This window comes from Pteropus alecto, unplaced genomic scaffold, assembly GCF_000325575.1.
Source record: "Pteropus alecto unplaced genomic scaffold, ASM32557v1 scaffold251, whole genome shotgun sequence".
Lineage (NCBI taxonomy): Eukaryota > Metazoa > Chordata > Mammalia > Chiroptera > Pteropodidae > Pteropus > Pteropus alecto.
The window spans coordinates 827713-848213 of NW_006431048.1; the positions used below are offsets into that span (position 1 = coordinate 827713).

At 36.5% G+C, this 20501-nt stretch overlaps 1 protein-coding gene across 2 annotated transcripts in view; it reads right to left on the reverse strand.

Annotated features, from left to right (window-relative positions):
* The window catches only part of GPR156 (G protein-coupled receptor 156), a 57124-nt gene that overhangs the window by 35417 nt on the left and 1206 nt on the right, over positions 1–20501 (reverse strand). The gene's annotated exons all lie outside the window — the stretch shown is intronic.

Below are 20501 nucleotides of genomic sequence, written 5' to 3' on the forward strand. Positions count from 1 at the left end.
AGAAATGGCCATTACCTGGTATAACAGGAGCACAACTTAATTCAAAGAGAATAGCAGAAGTTGTAGATTAAGGCCAGACCGCAAAAGATCTCAAATGCTTGTCTAAAGAGTTGTGTCGGCAGTATAAGTCTATGTTTGAAAACCAGGTCTGTGTTTGGAAAAAAATTCTGGCAAGAGGACAGTAGCTCAACTGGAAATGGAAGACCAGTTAGGGGGCTACTGCAATAATTCAGATGAAAAGTAGATCAGGGCTACCCTTGAGCAATGGAGATGGACAATATGAGACAGATCTGAGAGTCATTCAGAGGTTTAATGTCTAAGACTTAGTGACTAAGTGAATATGTAGGGAGATGAAGGAATCCAGAATGAAGAATAGATGGACTGAGACAGGAAAGACAGAAAAGTAGAGGAAGATTAGGGTACGGTATGAGTCTGGTGTTTGGTCACTGAATCTGAATCAACTGAGGGACATCTGACAATATCAACTATGAAGTTAGAAAAGGGGCTTTGAAAGAGGCAGGGCTTGGGGATATGTTGCAGGAGGGATTAAGACTAAGTGAGGGGTAGAGTGTAAAAAGTGAATCAAGACTGGGACCCAAGGTGATAGCAACATTAAATAGGTAGGTGGAGTTCAGGAGCCAGTGAAAGCAGCCAGTAAGAAGCAAAACCAGGGCATTCATGTATCGTAAAGTCAAGAAAAGAGGTTTCAGAAAGAAGGAACAGAAAAGATGGTAAAGTGTTATGTGGCTTTGAGGTTAAACAGGATGGAGTCTGAAAGATCAGTTGGTTTAATGACCTTGGCAAGGGTCATTTCAGTGGAATGAGGGCATGGGTTGAAGAGTGAATTGGAGATGAAGTGGAGGAGGCTAGTGAATACCACTCTTTTAAGAGGGTTGATGATAATAGGAGAGAGAGCGCTGGGGCAATAGCTTCAGGGAGAGGTATGACCAAGAGAAACATTTCTTCCAGAGGTTTTCAGCGTCTTGAGGAGTGCCAACAGGTTTCAGTGATTAATCATTATTTATTTGTCTACCTGACTCAAAATACACAAAACACAAAAACACTCATCAGCTACTACTGATCTATCCACAGGGGGCAATTTGAGTGTGGTAATGATGCTGGTATCTTTCTCAATAAATTCAAGGGCACATAATTACTTTAGTCTTATTGTCTTTTGGTCTCTGAGCACTCCCTATGTCCCATTATTAGCAGCAAGAGTTTGCACTATTATTCTAGTTTCTTCCTTTTAATAGATTTAAATAATTTAAATAATACCTTTATGTGTTTTGAACTCTCTTCAAAGGCGCTTCTCAAAGTCTTTTTTCCCATTTTGTACCTAACCTGACAAACTGGGGGCCCCCCTGTTATCCTCTGGAGAGCTTCTGACATTCTTTGAGAGATGTCCTTTTCCCTCCACGGTGTCTCCAATCTTCTTATGACTTTCAAAAGCCTACCTTTCAATTCCCTCCTAGTTAATATGCACATTTTGTCACAGTTTCCTTTTGAACATTGAATAATTGAGATAAATTTTCTGGGTTCATGGATTTAATTGTGTCATGACTACTAGCGTTTGTTGGCTCACCCATGGTTACCTCCTAAGACCAACTCCTCAGGTCGCCAGGCAAGAACCACAGCCAGGACTTTTTCTCTAACAGTGGGTGGTTTGAAACTTCCTGTTATGGGAAAGTTCATATTATCAAAAATTCTTATTAAAAAGCTTCCCTCTTCTTCTTGACCTGATTAGGCTTTTTACAATTCATATTTAGTTCAATTTTTAATACTTCGTATGATTCCTAAGTTTCTAAATTTTTAACATTTCTATATTGGTATCATCAGCTTGGTCATATAGTCTGTAGCACTGGTTCTCAAACATTGGAATTACCTGGAGAGTTTTTAAAAAATTACTTCTGGTGTTCTACTTCCACATATTCTGATTAAGCTGGTAAAGGGTGAAGCCTGAGTATCAGGATTTTAAAAAGCACCATAGGAAATTCTACTGTGAATCAAATTTGAGAAACCACTGGTTTAAGTATATTTCTATGACAAATATTGTACTTTAAAAATTATCAAAAAATTTGAATATATGTTTTTCCAAAGAAAGTATACAAATGGCCAATAAGTACATAAAAAGATGCTCAAGGGAAATGCATATCAAAATCACAACGATCTAAGTAAAACCAAAAGCACAAATTCACTTTAAACCTAATAGGTTAGCTAAAATAAAAAAGACAGATGGTAACAAGTGTTGGCAATGACATGGAAAAATTGGAATCCCCATACATTGCTGGTGAGATTATAAAGAAGTACAATCTCTTTGGAAAACAGCTCAGCACTAATGTAAATACAGAGCTACAAAATAACCCAGCAATTCCACTCCTAAGTATATATCCAAGATAAAGGAAAACACACGACCATACAAAAACATATACATGAATGTCCACAGCAGCATATTATTCATAACAGTCAAAAAAGTAGAAAAAATCAAATATCTATCAACTGATGAACGGAAAAGTAAAATGTGGACTATGCATATAACAGAGCATTATTTAGCCATAAAAAGGAATGAAGTACTACTTTCTATTACAACATAGACGAACATTGCAATTGTTATGCTAACATTATGCTAAGTGAAAGAAGCCAGACACAAAGGGCCACATGATTTATGATTCCATTTATGTGTATTTGCTGGATTAGGCAAATGTGTAGAGACAGAAAGTAGACTAGTAGTTGTCAGAAACTGAGGGAAGGGAGGAATGGGGAGACACTGCTACTGGGCATGAGGTTTCTTTTTAGGGTAATGAAAATGTCCTGCAATTAGACAGTGGTGATGATTGCCCAACTCTGTGAATACACTATAGACTTCTGAATTGTATGCTTTAAAAAGGTGAATTTCATGGCATGTGAATTACGTCTCAAAAGAAAAAGAAGTATATTCCTACTGTTATCTTATGTGCTTAAGAAATTCTTACCCATGGAGATTTGAGAAAGATGCCCTTTGCCAAAAACATTTCTCTTATACTGTTCTTTGTTGTATGTCTCACACAAAACCTTCTTTCTTTTCTTCTGAAACTCTAAAGTCCAGGGTAAAGTCTCATGGTGTGACAGAAGGAAACATCTGGCTCTGGTCATAAGAGGAAAATAAATTCTGGAGAAGGAAAACTAGAATGTCAGGGTCTCTATTGAGTGAGGACAGATCATTGTGCAGCCTGGAAAGGTCAACAGGGATGTGACTAAAACCTATTAAATCACTAGGAGATCTTGAGTAGAATGAAATCCTGGAATACTTGAAAGGATACCACCCAAAGGTTCGGATATGCAAGTTTAGGACATGAAAAAATAAAGCAACAACTTCACAAATTAGGTTGTAACTTAAGGATGATTGTTATCTCCCAAGATATTTTATAGGCAATAAAATATAGTTTTAAGAAAATGGCCCCATAATAGATTATTTGACCAAAATGAGTTACCTACTAATAGGAGTTTTTGTTTCTCTTTTTAAAAACTATTTTTAATTATTTTGGTAAAATAAAATTACATACAATAAAATAACAAAATTACCATCTTAACCATTTTTAGGTGTATAGCTCAGTAGTATTAATTATATTCACGTTGTTGTTCAGCCGATCTCCAGAACCTTTTTATCCTGCAAAACTGAAACTCTATACCCATTAAACAACAATTAACTGAACATTGATGGAGACTCTGTACTCATTAAACAACAATTCCTCATTTCTCCCTCCCCCCAGTCCCTGGCAACCACCATTCTAGTTTCTATTTCCATGACTGACTATGATAGATATTTCATATGATAGATACTGATACAGTATTTGTCTTTTTGTGACTGGCTTATTTTACTTAAGGTAAGTGCACCCATGCTGTAGGATGTGTCAGAACTTCCTTCCTTTTCGGGGCTGAATAATATTCCATTGAAGGTATATACCACATTTTATTTACCCATTCATCTGTCAAAGGATACTTGATTTGCTGCTTCTTTTTTTCTGGGAGATGGGCCCAACCACTAAAGTTCACGTCCAGAGGATTAACCTGTCTTCTCCTAATCAGGTGCTTGGTAAAATTATCAGGATCAGAAAGACTGTCAGAATTGGGGCTCAACTGGTGGGTGAAGAGGTTAGACCAAAAGAGTTTGAATACAGGAGTCTAGGCAGAAGATTATAAGATTAAGACACATAAATCAGAGGCTGGGAGCATGAATGTAGTAAAGACAAGCAGTGGTAATTTAGAAATGGAATATGCAAGGATTTTTAAAACCAGGAGATCATTCTGAAAAAGAGAAATACAGAAAGAGTCAACAAAAGAGTAAACTGTAAGAATCAAGCAGGGTCAGGAAGTGCAAAAAATTAGCAGAGGTCCCAGTGAGTACGAGGTGGGACCAGAAAGGCCCAGGAGAGCACAGATACCTAAAGCCAAGGTCTAGCACACAGGCAGGCAGAGGGCCACCAGGGAGAAATAAACAGACAAAAAAGGCACTGGCTGCTTCTCTTTGGTCTCTGCCCCAGGGCGTGCTGATCTGGTAGAGATGGGGGTGGGGAGGAGGAAAATAGATAAACCAGGCCTGGGAAATTTATACTGAATTTGGGAGCTGACTCTCAATATTCAGAAGGAAGTGACTAGTCTGATTTTCATCAAGCTGGTACCAGTATCACCAGGGATTGGATTTAGTGGGGCTGCAGGGATACCTACGTAGTGAGGATGCCTGAGATCCAAACAGTGTTAGTTATGGTCTGAAGGCTGTAGTGGGACCTGCTATAAAATGAATTTCGTGCTAATTTAGACCATGTGTTTTCTTGTGCCTAGAACCAAAGTATGCCAAGATTCTTCGGGTGCAACTAAACTGAAAATTGGGAGTTAAGGGGGGCTGGCTGCAAAAAGAAGAAAGGTATAGAGGTTAGGAGACAGTTCTTTGCAGTCCTAAGACACTGGTCCAATGTGAAATTTCCCAGGATGAAAAATAATTGTTCAAATGTTATATAATATTACCAGTTTGTTTTTTTCTCTTTTTAAAGAGTTCAGAGTATATAGGTACAGATGTATAGAAAAAAACTGTTTCTAGAAAATTACATTTACAGATAAGCTTTTCTAATGTGCCAGTATGTGTGTGCTGAGGCATGTTTTCTAGCAAACAAAATGCACGAATAAATCTATCATGGGCTGAAAGGAAGTGGGGGACAGCTGCAGCCGCAGCATCCAGGACTGACAATGATTAATTCCTACATCTGCTCAGTCAGATAGAAACAAAGGTCACTATGCATAGATTAGCATCCCGATTACCACCTCTTCCCAATACACACACACACACACACACACACACACACACACACACACACACACACACACAGCAAGAAGAGAACCTTTTAACATTGTTACAGTTAAAAATAATATGTGCAACCCTGCATGGAATGTTAGAAAATTATAAATGATGGATAAGATAAAAAAAAAAGTGCCCTTATCTAAAAACCAACACACAGAAAGTACAAATGTTCTTGAACTGCTCTTTGTTAGATTAAGCTCTGACAACTGTCTCCTTTAAATAATGGATGACATTAACTTTTTTAAAAAAGAAAGCCAAGAAAAGAAGAAGAGGGAGAAACTTTCTAGTTTCTTTAGAAGCTGGCTTTTGTTATGTTCTAGACAAGAACTCTATACCCCTCTCACTGGAAATATCATACATCAGCTGCTCTAGTCAATATTGGAAGCTAAATATTGGATGGAGAGATCGATTTCTTTTGCTTTTAATCTAGTCAAATGCTAGAGAGTAAATTAGCCTATGAAACTTTTTAAGTTTAGTGTGAGACCGAGACAATCCTACACCTAACCCATATATAGCAGCAACTTTTATATATAAACTTTTCCTCTTTAGTGTGGACACACACATACACACACGCACACACTCTGACTCTTCACTGATATTGCCATAATTTGCAAATATTCATATACATAATCTATAAATGTACTATCTACATATGAAAAGTTTTGTGGGTTTTTTTTTTTGTACGGTTATTATGCATATTTTTGTACAAACCCACCAATAGTGCACGAGGGGTCCAAAAAAGTTTTAAAAAGGAGATGTCCTCCAATTACAGGAGTCCTTAACCCCCAGTCCACCCCCCAGCACTGGTCTGTGGCCTGTTAGGAACCGGGTCACACAGCAGGAGGTGAGCAGCAGGTGAGGGAGTGAAGCTTCACCTGTATTTGCAACTGCTCCCCAGCGCTAGCATCACTGCCTCAGCTCCACCTCAGATCATCAGGCTTTAGATTCTCATAGGAGCACCGGTCCCCAGTGCCAAAAAGGTTGGGGACTGCTGCTGTATAGTATTCCATAGTAAGACTATCATAATTTATTTATTCCTTCTATTACTGGAGGAGATTTGAAGTGATTACAAATAATGCTACTGTGAAAATTCTTTACACAACTCTTGGTATAAATGTACATATACTCCTGGGTATCATTTAGAAGTGGATTTGCTGGCTCACAAGGTATATGTGTTATTTTAGAAGATATGCCAAATATTTTCCAAAGTGGTTGTACCAACATGCACTCTCACTGTACATGAGAGTTTCATAGCTTTACGTCTTTATCTTAACATTATCTTTAAAAATTTAAGCCACTTGGTATATGTCTCTGACAAGAGAAAAATTCTGAGATACCCTAAATTAAATTACAGCAGGCCAGAGGATGGGAGGAAGAGACAAGGGAAGTTAATCAGTTAACAGCCATGGGCTGAAACCAACAAAAGACTGCTCATATTCCTGAATAATGTTGAACCTGAATCAACTGCCAGGCAGGCAGGCCATTTCAGTGATTATGTAGAAAGAGCAGCCGACCACCAGACGCCACCACATCCGCTTATGCACGAACTTTCCAGACTGTTGCTCACAACCAATCCCAAATCTTCAAGTACTCCTTCCTTATGGTCTATTCACTTATCCCATAACTTTCCCCTTTTTACCTCCTTTCCACTCCCTTATCTATAGCCAACATAAATTCTTTCAGAACTTACATCTTTCTTCTCCAAACTCATTGTATAAAAGAGCCCTGTCAACCCCAGGACAGGGAACATGTTTGTATTCTCCGTCTAGCCCTGCTGCTAGTGGTTTAGACTGCATGCCTCACGACTTGATCCTTTTTCTGGCTAGCATATGGCTCAAACCCTTTCTTTCAGGACAATTTTCTGCCTTGAAGGTTTTGTTTAACATCTTGTAGTTTTAATTTGCCTTTCTCAGCCATAGGCAACTGTTAATCTACTTTCTGTCTCTTTAGATTTGTCTATTCTGGACATTTCATATAAATGGAATCACATAATACATGGCCTTTTATGATTGTTTCCTTCACCAAACATAAGATTTTGAAGGTTCATCTACATTGTAGAATGATTTAGGACTTCGTTCTTTTTTTCATTGCCGAATAATGTTTCATTGTATGGATATACCATTTCATTTCTCCATTAATCAGTTGAAGGACATTTGGATTGTTTCTGCTCTTGGGCTATTCCAAACAATGCTGCTATCTGTTCCACTGGTCTATTTATCTATCCTTGCCCCTATAGCATACTTAGCATGTCATAATTACTAGCTTTATAGTGAATCTTAATATCCAAAAGAGGAAATCCTCTCACCTTGTCCATTTTTTTCTCAGAGTATTTCTGGCCCTTTGAATTTCTGCATAAATTTGAAAATCAGCTTGTTTGAGTTTACCAGAAAAGAAAAACTTGTTAGAATTTTTATTGCAATTATAATGAATCCATATACCAATCTGGGGAGAAATTATATCTTTAAAATATTGAGTCTTCTAATCTATAATACATCATTTATTTAGAACTTCTTTAACTTCTCTCAAAAATGTTTTATGATTTTCTATGTAGAGATACTGCATATCTTTTCCTACTGTATTAGTCAGGGTTCAATCAGAGAAACAACCAGTAGAAGATATATGAATTTGTCACAGGCAGTTGGCCTATTCAAGTTTTAGGGCTGGTTAAATAGTCTTAAATTCTACTTTAGCCATTTCTGTTCATGAAGTGAGGCACCCAATGGAGCATGACTTTAAGGGAGTGCTGTAGGTACCTCTTAAATGTTAAAGGTCTATTTTTAATAAAGCAGCCAGTGTTCCTGTTAAATGTAAGGCAGGTCATATCACTTCTCAGTTCCAAACTCTACAATGGCTCTCTGTGACACTTGGAGTAAATACCAAAATTATTACCTTGACCTATAAGACCCTACATGATCTGGCCCCCATTACCTTCCTGACCTCATCTGCTCTTCCTCTCTGCCTCATTGGCTCTGCTCCAGCCACACTGGCTACTTGCTTTTCCTTGAACACTAGGTATGTTCAGGGCTTTGCTTATTCTGTTCCCTCTGCCTGGAATGGTCTTATGCCTTTTAAGCCTATACTTAAATGTTACTTTGTCAGCGAGGCTTTCCCTGGCCAAACTCTAAAATAGCAGCTACCACCCTGATAGTCCCCATTCGCTTTTCCTGTTTTACCTTTCTTTTTCGCACTTATCACTAACATTCCACATATTTGGCAACTTTTTAAATTTATTGCCTGTCCACTCTTCTAGGAAAGCAAGGTCCATACGGGGAGGGATGTTTTTTGCCTACTTTGTTCTTTGATGTAATTCCAACACCTAGAACAGCATCTGATATATTGCTGACTAATTTAAAAATAAATATTTGTTAAAAATAATAGATACATTTGTAAGAATCTCATAATTTGTAATTATGAGGCCTTTTAAAAGTACAGAACTCTGTACTTTTTTGATCAAAAGGGTATCAAGAACAGACAGATTTAAATAGAATGACAAAACTGAAAAGGTAGCTTAGAATGAAGGGTCACCAGGAGGACTGAGAATCTGAGACTCTGGATGTCACTCCTTGGGCTCCTAGAGGGACCATTAAGGGGGAGATACAACAATGGGAAGCAACTGCTTACCTCTGCCCCCATGGCAGTTTCATGCAGAGTTGATACTGTATTAAAGTTAAAGAATGAAAATATCCATCTCTTATAAACTTACCTTTATCATCATAGTCTATATTCTAGGTCATTTAATTTGTTCATCCAGGAAACATGGAGTATGGTTCAGGCACAATGGAAACACAAAGATGAATAAGATGTGGTCCTAAACTCAAAGAGCTCATTATCTCATAAGGGAGACAGAGCCACCTCCCCACTCCCACCCCAATCCAGTAAACTGTAATGGGGCAATGACGTGTCTGTCTATAACAACGGGTGCACAAAGGACGGTGTGTCCACTACATCCAGGGGTGATACCGATTCAGGTCTGATTGTAGGATAAACAAATAGAATCAGAGAACTGTGTAGAAACTACTCCTATGCATTAACCTTGATCCTGCCTCATTAACATTCACTGACTCACCCGTATTCCATCCCACAGCCAGTATCCAAGAAAGACCTCATCTCTGATCACAATCCTAGATGTTTTCACCTCATTCTTGTTTTTCCCCTTTTTTTCTGGTACCATACCTATATGCCAATGGCTTCTGACCTGATGATATACCACCTACTTTTCGTTCTATGCTCAATCTTTTGGAAATGATAACTGGTACAATTTTTTTTTCCCAGCTGTGAACCTTACCTTTCGTTTTGGATAAGGCTTCTGCTGTGGCTCCTCTGCCCCATGCAGTCCTTGGCCCTAAAACACTATTCCAAAATTGAGCTATATGGGTGGTATTTATTCTAAGTCTGACTAGCTCCCCTTCTTCCTTCTTGGCAATAACTAGCAAACCAAAATTTATAGAGAAGATCTCAGAAATCCTTGTAGTGCACAATACGAGTGCAAACTTTCTTGTAGTCAATAAGATCAGTACTGCTTTCATTTCTCAGCAGTCATCTTCCTTTCAGCAATAATTACTCAAACCACAAAGAGGACAGACCTGAAAAAATCAATATAAAAGGGGCACAAAAATGAAATCTTACCATTTGCAATGACATGGATGGACCTAGAAGTTATTATGCTAAGTAAGTCAGACAGAGAAAGATAAATACCACATGATTTCTTTTATGTGTGGAGTCTAAGGAACAAAAAAAAATGAACAAACTAAATGAAAACAGATTCACAGATACAGAGAACAAACTGGTGATTGCCAGAGGGGAAGGGGGTTGGAGGGCTGAGTGAAAAAGATGAAGGGATGAAGAAGGACAAATTAGTAGCTACAAAACAGCCATAGGGATGTAGAGTACAGCATAGGGAATATAGTCAATATTATTGTAATGGCTCTTTGTAGTGCCAGATGGGTGCTAGAGTAATCGGGAGAATCACTTTATAAATTATATAAATGTCTAACCATTATGCTGTACACCTGAAACTAATATGAAATAAAAATTTTTTAAATGATGATAGGAGCTCAGAGCCTATTCTTGCAGTAAGGCATTATTTTTTGAAAAGCTATTTTTAAAAAACAGAATGTACTTTTTAGATTTGCTCATGTTTTTCCATGCAGGTGATGCATTTAAAGCTCTCAGGGACCCTTAAATCAAATTTTACACAGTCTCCTGAACATAATAGGTGTTTAGCACAGTAAACATTTACTATTGATATTGATCAGCCTCACTCGGGTGATAATATAAGGTTTTCAGGAAATAAAGGACAAAGAAAAGATGAGGACAAGTCTAATCCTTCCCAAAAGTATGGAGATCTTGAAGCCTATTTGATGGAAAATAATGTGAAACCTGGGGAATCAGAGAGATTCTTAGAAGAGTTTGATAACATGCTTGAGAACCATGACTCATACAGTGTGTTGGATTTTGTGAAGGTAAAGAGAAGAGAGCAGGGTACATGAATTAAGTAACTCAACTCTGCTGGTCGCTGCCAGAAGGCCTGCATGAGGACCTGTCCAGGAAGGAAGTTGTGGTAGAGGAAAGAGGCCACAGGGATGAATACATTTCAGCTTTTTACCAGCATCTGAGTTTCCAGCTGCCACTCCAGCTCCAGGGTGCAGGCAGAGATGGCAGGTGCCTCTGTACACAGTTCTGAGTGCTGGAAGAGGCAATCTGCCATATACCCTGAGCAGCTCTGAGCATTCTTGCTGGAACACCAAGAGGCAAGGCCCTGAATGCTCTTTACTCAGACCATTTCTCAGGGTTGTGTCTACAGTGAGCAACTTTGAAGGATGAGGTAATATCTCCCCCCAAACAAAAAACAAGCTTTTTACAACTCACTATAAAAGTGATGAATTCCCAAGGCTCAAGATCCTCTTCTTTAATGGCGGCCTACTGTATGTGCAAACATCATCTATCACGGGCCCCGCATTATCCTCATGAGACTTGGGGGCATGGGAGCCAGCACGAACCCAACATGAAGCTCTGACTACTGCTTTTGCCATTGGTAGTGAACTACTTTGTCTCAGGCCCAAGAGTCTTATGTCTCTTCTAGTATCCATAAAACAGTAATAGGTTAACCTGTTAATGTGCAAATAAGGCAAAAGCTCATACCTCACACAATTCTTACTACACAAACTTCTGGATTCCCCAGACAGTAAAATCCCAGATACTGGGGATTATTATGGGAATGCCACTTTCAATTCTAAGGAATAACAATATGTAAATAATAACTCCTATCTACAATCATTATCACAAGCGATAGTAAACTCTCAGAATAAAAGATAGTCCTTTAATTGAACAAGTTTAACTACATGCAGAGCTTCTGACGTTGCCCTTATTTTATGCATTTCAGAGGAGACACCAGGAAGGCTACATTTTTGGCCTAAAATATCTGCTTTGTTCCAAGAATTAAGTTATAATGATCCTTATTAAACTGCATAAAGAATCCAGGAAAAAAGAATGCATTCATTCACAGCCAACATTAATATCTAGCAAAGTTATCAGATGGGTTTTGGGTCACCTAGCAGGGCCTTTTGGAAAAAAAATATCAGATGTGGTGGACTTTCTTCCATCATAGGAACCTTCTCAGAAAAATAAGAACGTCTGTAGACTACATTTCCAAATAGCTTTATTGAGTATAACTGACATACAATAAAGTGTACATATTTAAAGTGATGATTTGATAAGTTTTGATAAATGTATACACTTGTGAAATACCACATTCAAGGTAATGAACATATCCATCACCCCTTAAAGTTTCCATGTGTCCCCTTTGTAATCCCTCCTTCCTGTCCCTCTGTTTCATCCTCACTTTTCTGCAGACAATCACTGATCTGATTTCTGTCACTACAGATTAGTAAACAATAGACTTGCTTAATTTTCTAGAATTTTGTGTAATTGGAATTATATAATATATAATCTTTTTTTTTTTTTTAACAATAGACTTGCTTAATTTTCTAAAATTTTGTGTAATTGGAATTATATAGTATATAATCTTTTTTTTTTTTGGCCTGACTTCTTTCACTCAGATAATTATTTTGAGATTCATCTATGTTGTTCCAAGTATTAATAATTCATTCTTTTTAATGATGAGTAGTAGTCTATTATATGGATATACCACAGCTTGTTTATCCATTCATTTGCTGATGGATATTTGTACTATTTCCAGTTTTAGGGCTATTAAATTAAGGCTGTTATGAACATTGGTGTACAAGTCTTTATACAGACACATCGTTGTGTGTGCTTTGAATAAAAACCTAAGAGCAGGATGGCTAGATCATATGGTAGGTGTAGGCTGAATTTTTAAAGAAATAGCCAGACTATTTTCCAAAGTGGTTGTACATATTACATTCCTACCAGCAGTGTATGCCAACACTTAATTTCGTCAGTCTTTTTAAATTTTAGCGATTTTAATAGATGTATAGTGGTATTTAATTGGTTTTAATTTGCATCTCCCTAGTAACTGATGGTGTTGAACCTCTTTTCATATGCTTATCTGCCATCCATATATATTCTTTGGTAAACTGTTCAAATCTTTCTCATTTTTACTTACTCTTTGTTTTCTTATTGGTGAGTTCTTAGTGTTCTTTATAAATTCTGGATATAAGTTCTTTATCAGATACATGATTTGCAAACATTTTCTTCCAGGCTTTATTTTTTTATGTTCTTAAGATTCTCTTTAGAAGATAAGATGTTTTTAAGTCCAATGTTTTCTTTTATAGTTCATGCTTTTAGTTGTATCTAAGAAATCTTTGCTTATTCCAAAGTCACAAAATTTTTCTCTATGTTTTCTTTGAGAAATTTTAGTTTTAGATTTTACAGTTAGATTTATGATCCATTTTGAGTTAATTTGTGAATATGGTGCAAGATATAGATCAAAGCTCATTTTTTAATATGGATATCCAATTGTGCCAGCACCATTTGTTGAGAAAAACTACTGTCCCTTCTCTGCTGAATGACCTGTGCACCTTTGTTGAAAAGCATTTCCCATATATATGTAGTTTTATTTCTGTCTTCTACTATGTTTTGTTAATATACATGTCTATTGCTACCCAATACCAAACTGTCTTCATTACTACAGATTTGTAGTAAGTCTTAAAATCAGGTGGTCCTAGTCCTCCAGATTTATTCCTTTTTAAAGTTGTTTTGGCTATTCTAGGTCCTTCATATTTCCATATAATTTTAAAAATCGCTTGTCAATTTATTTTTAAAAATGCCAACTGGGATTGTGACTGTGATTAGGCTTAGTCTATACATCAATTAGGGGAGAATTAACAATATTGAGTCATCCAACTCATGAACACAGTATCTCTCCATTTATTTAGAATTTGTTTAATTTCTCTCAGCAATGTTTTATAGTTTTCATCATATAGGTATTTCAGTTTGTTAGCTCAGCAATGTTTTGTAGTTTTCAGTGTACAAATATTTTACATTGTTTGATTTATCCCTAAATATTTCATATTTTTGATATTGGAAATAGTATTGTTTTTAATTCCACTTTCAATTGTCTGTTTTTAGTATTTAGAAATACAGTGAGTTTTGTACATTGATCTTGCATCCTGCAACCTTGCTAAACTCATTTATTAGTTCTAGTGGTTTTAAAAGAAATCGATTACATTGAGCTTTCTACATAAATGATCAGGTCATCTGAGGGTAAAGCCATATTAGTTTTTCCTTTCTAAACTAGTTGCCTTCTACTTGTCTTTCTTATTTTATTGCACTGGCTAAAATCTCCAATATTGAATAAAAGTAATGAGAGCAGACATCTTATCTTTCTGTTCTTAATGGAAAAGCAATCAGTCTTTCGCCATTAAAACTATGTTAGTTACAGGTTTTTCATGGATGCACTTTGTTAGGTTGAGGTAGTTCTGTTCCTAGTTTGTTGAAACTTTATCAGAAATGGATATTTTAATCTTGTCAAATATTTTTTCTCTATTAAGATGATATATATATTTTTAAGTTGGTAAATATGGTGAATTATTTCTATTGATTTTTAGATGTTAAAAATCATTGCATTCCTGGAATATACCTCGCCTTGTCATGATGCATTGTCATGATGCATTATCCTTTAGATATTTGATTGTATTAAATTTGTTAAAATTTTGTTTGGAATTTTGGATCTATGTTCATGAGGGATATTAACTTACAAGAGATTTTGTTGTTGTTATTAGATTTTGATATCAGGGTAATACTGTCCACATAGAATGAGTTAGAAAATGCTCCATTATTTTCAGTGTTTTAGAAGAGTTTGAGTAAAACTGCAACAATGCAGGCACAGATTAGCTGGGTGCCTATGGCTCAGAGTCTCTTGCAAGAATGCAGTCAGTGGGTCAGCCTTGGCTGCAGTCCTCCAAGGCTGGGCTGTAGGGGAGGGGGATCTGCTTCCAAGCTTATTCACATTGCTGTTAACACCTCAGAAGATTTATTTTCAAGCTCACTGATGTGGCTGTTAGTAAACCTCAGGTCCTCCTTGCTGGCTGCCAACTGGAAACATCAGTTCCTTGCAATGTGGGCCTCTCCAAAGGGCAGCTCATAACATGGCAGGCAGCTTCCCTCAAAGTGAATGAGTGAAAGAGTGAGACAGATCCAAAATGAAAGCCATAGTCTGGAGTGAAATTGATGGGTCATATAGTAATTGTATATTTAACTCTTTGAAGAACTGCCAAACTGTTTTTCAAAGTGGCCACACCATTTTACATTCGCACCAGCCGTGTATGAGGGTCCCACAGTATCTCCACATCCTTCCCAATACTTATTTTCCATTTTTTAAAAATTATTATTATAGCCATCTTAGCAGGTGTGACATGATATCTCATTGTAGTTTTGATTTGCGTTTCTCCAATGACTAACGGTGTTAAGCATTTTTTTGTGTACTTATTGGCCATTTGTATATCTTTGGAGAAATATCTATTTAGATCTTTTGCCCGTTTTTAAAATTGTGTTGTGTTAGCATCGTTAAGTTTTAGGAGATCTTTTTATACGCTATATATATACACACACACATATGTATATACTATATATATGTATATACACACACATATATACATATATACATACACACATATATACTTTATCAGATACATGATTTGCAAACATTTTCTTCCAGGCTTTATTTTTTTATGTTCTTAAGATTCTCTTTAGAAGATAAGATGTTTTTAAGTCCAATGTTTTCTTTTATAGTTCATGCTTTTAGTTGTATCTAAGAAATCTTTGCTTATTCCAAAGTCACAAAATTTTTCTCTATGTTTTCTTTGAGAAATTTTAGTTTTAGATTTTACAGTTAGATTTATGATCCATTTTGAGTTAATTTGTGAATATGGTGCAAGATATAGATCAAAGCTCATTTTTTAATATGGATATCCAATTGTGCCAGCACCATTTGTTGAGAAAAACTACTGTCCCTTCTCTGCTGAATGACCTGTGCACCTTTGTTGAAAAGCATTTCCCATATATATGTAGTTTTATTTCTGTCTTCTACTATGTTTTGTTAATATACATGTCTATTGCTACCCAATACCAAACTGTCTTCATTACTACAGATTTGTAGTAAGTCTTAAAATCAGGTGGTCCTAGTCCTCCAGATTTATTCCTTTTTAAAGTTGTTTTGGCTATTCTAGGTCCTTCATATTTCCATATAATTTTAAAAATCGCTTGGTCAATTTATTTTAAAAATGCCAACTGGGATTGTGACTGTGATTAGGCTTAGTCTATACATCAATTAGGGGAGAATTAACAATATTGAGTCATCCAACTCATGAACACAGTATCTCTCCATTTATTTAGAATTTGTTTAATTTCTCTCAGCAATGTTTTATAGTTTTCATCATATAGGTATTTCAGTTTGTTAGCTCAGCAATGTTTTGTAGTTTTCAGTGTACAAATATTTTACATTGTTTGATTTATCCCTAAATATTTCATATTTTTGATATTGTAAATAGTATTGTTTTTAATTCCACTTTCAATTGTCTGTTTTTAGTATTTAGAAATACAGTGAGTTTTGTACATTGATCTTGCATCCTGCAACCTTGCTAAACTCATTTATTAGTTCTAGTGGTTTTAAAAGAAATTGATTACATTGAGCTTTCTACATAAATGATCAGGTCATCTGAGGGTAAAGCCATATTAGTTTTTCCTTTCTAAACTAGTTGCCTTCTACTTGTCTTTCTTATTTTATTGCACTGGCTAAAATCTCCAATATTGAATAAAAGTAATGAGAGCAGACATCTTATCTTTCTGTTCTTAATGGAAAAGCAATCAGTCTTTCGCCATTAAAACTATGTTAGTTACAGGTTTTTCATGGATGCACTTTGTTAGGTTGAGGTAGTTCTGTTCCTAGTTTGTTGAAACTTTATCAGAAATGGATATTTTAATCTTGTCAAATATTTTTTCTCTATTAAGATGATATATATATTTTTAAGTTGGTAAATATGGTGAATTATTTCTATTGATTTTTAGATGTTAAAAATCATTGCATTCCTGGAATATACCTCGCCTTGTCATGATGCATTGTCATGATGCATTATCCTTTAGATATTTGATTGTATTAAATTTGTTAAAATTTTGTTTGGAATTTTGGATCTATGTTCATGAGGGATATTACCTTACAAGAGATTTTGTTGTTGTTATTAGATTTTGATATCAGGGTAATACTGTCCACATAGAATGAGTTAGAAAATGCTCCATTATTTTCAGTGTTTTAGAAGAGTTTGAGTAAAACTGCAACAATGCAGGCACAGATTAGCTGGGTGCCTATGGCTCAGAGTCTCTTGCAAGAATGCAGTCAGTGGGTCAGCCTTGGCTGCAGTCCTCCAAGGCTGGGCTGTAGGGGAGGGGGATCTGCTTCCAAGCTTATTCACATTGCTGTTAACACCTCAGAAGATTTATTTTCAAGCTCACTGATGTGGCTGTTAGTAAACCTCAGGTCCTCCTTGCTGGCTGCCAACTGGAAACATCAGTTCCTTGCAATGTGGGCCTCTCCAAAGGGCAGCTCATAACATGGCAGGCAGCTTCCCTCAAAGTGAATGAGTGAAAGAGTGAGACAGATCCAAAATGAAAGCCATAGTCTTTTTGTAACCTTGTCACAAAAGTGACATCTCATCTATAAGCAAGTCAGTAAGTCCAACCCATACTCAGGGAGAGGCGATTTCACAAATGCATAACTATCAGGAGATAGGAATCATTGAAGAACATCTTAGAGACTGCCTACAGAGTTGTTCTTAATATTACCTTATTATCTTTCTAATAACTGTAGAATCCTAGATGATGTCACCTCTCCCTTCTGTATTTGGGTAATTATATCTTTTCTCTTGATCATTTGAGCTGGAGGTTGGTCAATTTTATTAATCTTCATAAAGAGCTTTCGTTTCACTGTTTTTCCCTGTTGTTTTTGATTTTCTATTTTACTCTAAATTTTATTACTTCCTCTCTTCTGCTTACTCTGGGGACTCGTTTGCTCTTTTTTATTTTGTTTTGTAAAGGAAAGTTTGTAATATGGAGTTTAGTGCTATAATCCCCTCCTCCATCACCAAGTACTGCTTTAATGGCATCCAACAAATTTTGACATGTCACATTTTCATTTTTACTCAATTGAAAATGCTTTATACTTTCCCTTTGATATTTTTCTTGACCACGAGTTATTTTAAAATGTTCTATTTAGTTTCCAAATATTTCTAGATTTTCCAGAGATCTTTCTGTTATGGATTTCTAATTTAATTCCACTGTAGTCAGAGAACATACTCTGTATGACTTAAATTTAATGAGACTTTCCTATACCCCAGAATATGATCTATCTTGGTAAATGTTCCATGTATACTTGAAAAGAATGTGCATTCTACGGTGTTGGGCATAGAACTATAAAAATGTCAATTAGATCAAGTTAGGATAGTGTTATTCAAGTCTTCTATATCTTTACTGATTTTCTCTTGTAGACATTTAAAAATTTTATCAAAAATGCAATATCTGCAACTAGATTTGCATATTATGTTATTTTATTTTATAAAAATATTTTTTCTTTCCTATGGCACATGCATGTGTGAGTACATGTACACACATACGCAATTAAAAATTTAGAGACATCAGAACTGGAATGAAAAGAAGCATCTAATTGTGATGCTGCACCTTTGAACAAATTTTATTATTTAAGAAAGCACTTTTAAAACTGGGCTATCTTATCTTTCCTTGTCTGACCTCATAAGCTACTTAATTGAAAATGTGTTTTTATTCACATTCCCTCTTAATATTTTATTCTTCATGCCAAGTCAAGCTCCCACTGCAAGCAAGACAGGCAGCAAATATAGTTGTTTCTACTATAACACTGTTTACAAGTCTTCCTATTTTAACAGGATATATAAATGCTTTAAAAAAACCTTGCATTCAACAAAATTGTGTAGAAAAATAATGTTACAGAAAAAATAGTATGGAGCCATAACACTCGCAACATATTTAACTTTGTAAGCAGAATAAAAATAATAATTATACCAATTAAAATACTAGCATTCCGTAAACGTCCACTACCATTTGTACCAGTATCATAGCTGATTTTTGCAGCCTAAATCTGCAAGATGCAGGTCCTCAAGGGTATTCATCTCCACCAAATAACATTATCATCAAAATCTGCTCTGAATCTGTGCTTTCTTCAACCATCAATTGTTTTTAAGCACAAGGGAAATGTCCTCTCTGCTTCTTCATCTATTCCTACAGCTTCACCAGAGAGCTTCATGTTGTAGGAAGGCCATCAGTTCTTGAAGCCATTAAACCAGCCACTACTTGTTTTTAGGGAAAGCAGCGCCATATTATTCTTAGCTTAAGGCTTCCTTCTTTTACTAAAAAAGCTTGCCTTTGAGTTCTATAAAGCACTGATTTTCTGGGAAAATATTACATATGAACCAATGGTGCCATTTTCTTATTTGCCAATCAGATATTAATTGCATTATAGAAATGTGGTGCAGCTGAAAAGGCTATACTCCAGAGTTCCCTAACCTTGAAATGTGTTATTTTCCTAGTCATTTCCTTGGCAGTATCCACCATTGAGATTAAAATCTCCTTCCTCCCAGGATCACAGAAAACATATTTACTAAGCACCTATTATGTTCTAGAGTCTGTTCTAAATGTTGGAGACAGTGGTGAGCATGATAGACAAGGTCCCTGTGTTCATAGTCTTTACATTCTGATGGAGGATACAGACAATAAAAAGATAAATCACTGAATAAGGTAACATCAGAGAGTTATATTTGCATTGAAGAAGATAAAACAGCAATGGGATATGGAATGAGATGTGGGGGTTGGGAGGCTATTGGGTAGAGAGGCTACATTAGATAAGATGATTAGGGAGGCTTCTCTAAAGAGGTGACATTTGAGCCAAGACCTATACAATGAGAAGGAACTAGTCATGGGAAGATCTGGAGAAGACAGGCAGTGGGAATGGTAGAGAGGACAGTAAGTCAAAGGCCTTGAGGTAGAAGTAGGCTTAGTGCATTTGAGGAACAGAATGAAAAGTGGCTGGAGCAGCTTCCAGGGTGTACTTAGGACAGAATGTCATGTATCACTGCCACATGGAGGCTGATTCAGCAGATCGAGTTACTGCTGCTTAACGATTCCATTTCCTCCATAACTTGAATGGCCAATGGCACCCCAAAATGCCTGCTAGACAAATCCAAGTGCCAAACTCAGGTAATGGAACACAACACACTTGATCACCACAAAGTAAAAGGCTGGATGGAGCCAGGTGAGTTTGGCCTCTCTGAGGAAGTTTCTGAAATCTGATGTGGGCTCCATCCAGAAACATAGCTGTGGGCCAGGGAGATAGGGCTGGAGCAGGGCTTCTCAACAGGCAGCTTGGGACAGCTGGGGCAGGATGAAGGTACAGTTTTGGAGTGGAAAAGATGGGGTGGTCCCTGAGGGAAGGATCGAATAGCAGAGAAGGCAAGACCCTTCAGGAAAAAGTTACCATTTTATTTTATGTTTGCCAACCCTGGGAGCCCACAGATACTTACCCTGATGAGCCAGTAACTTTCCAACCAGTCATAATTATCTAGCAGAACGGACAGGTAGTAGGGTTTCATTATTTTTGCAGAAATGTTAGCTGATCCAGACTGGTTCCAACTGTGCTGCCATAAACTTTCCTGTGACTTTGGAATATTTCCCT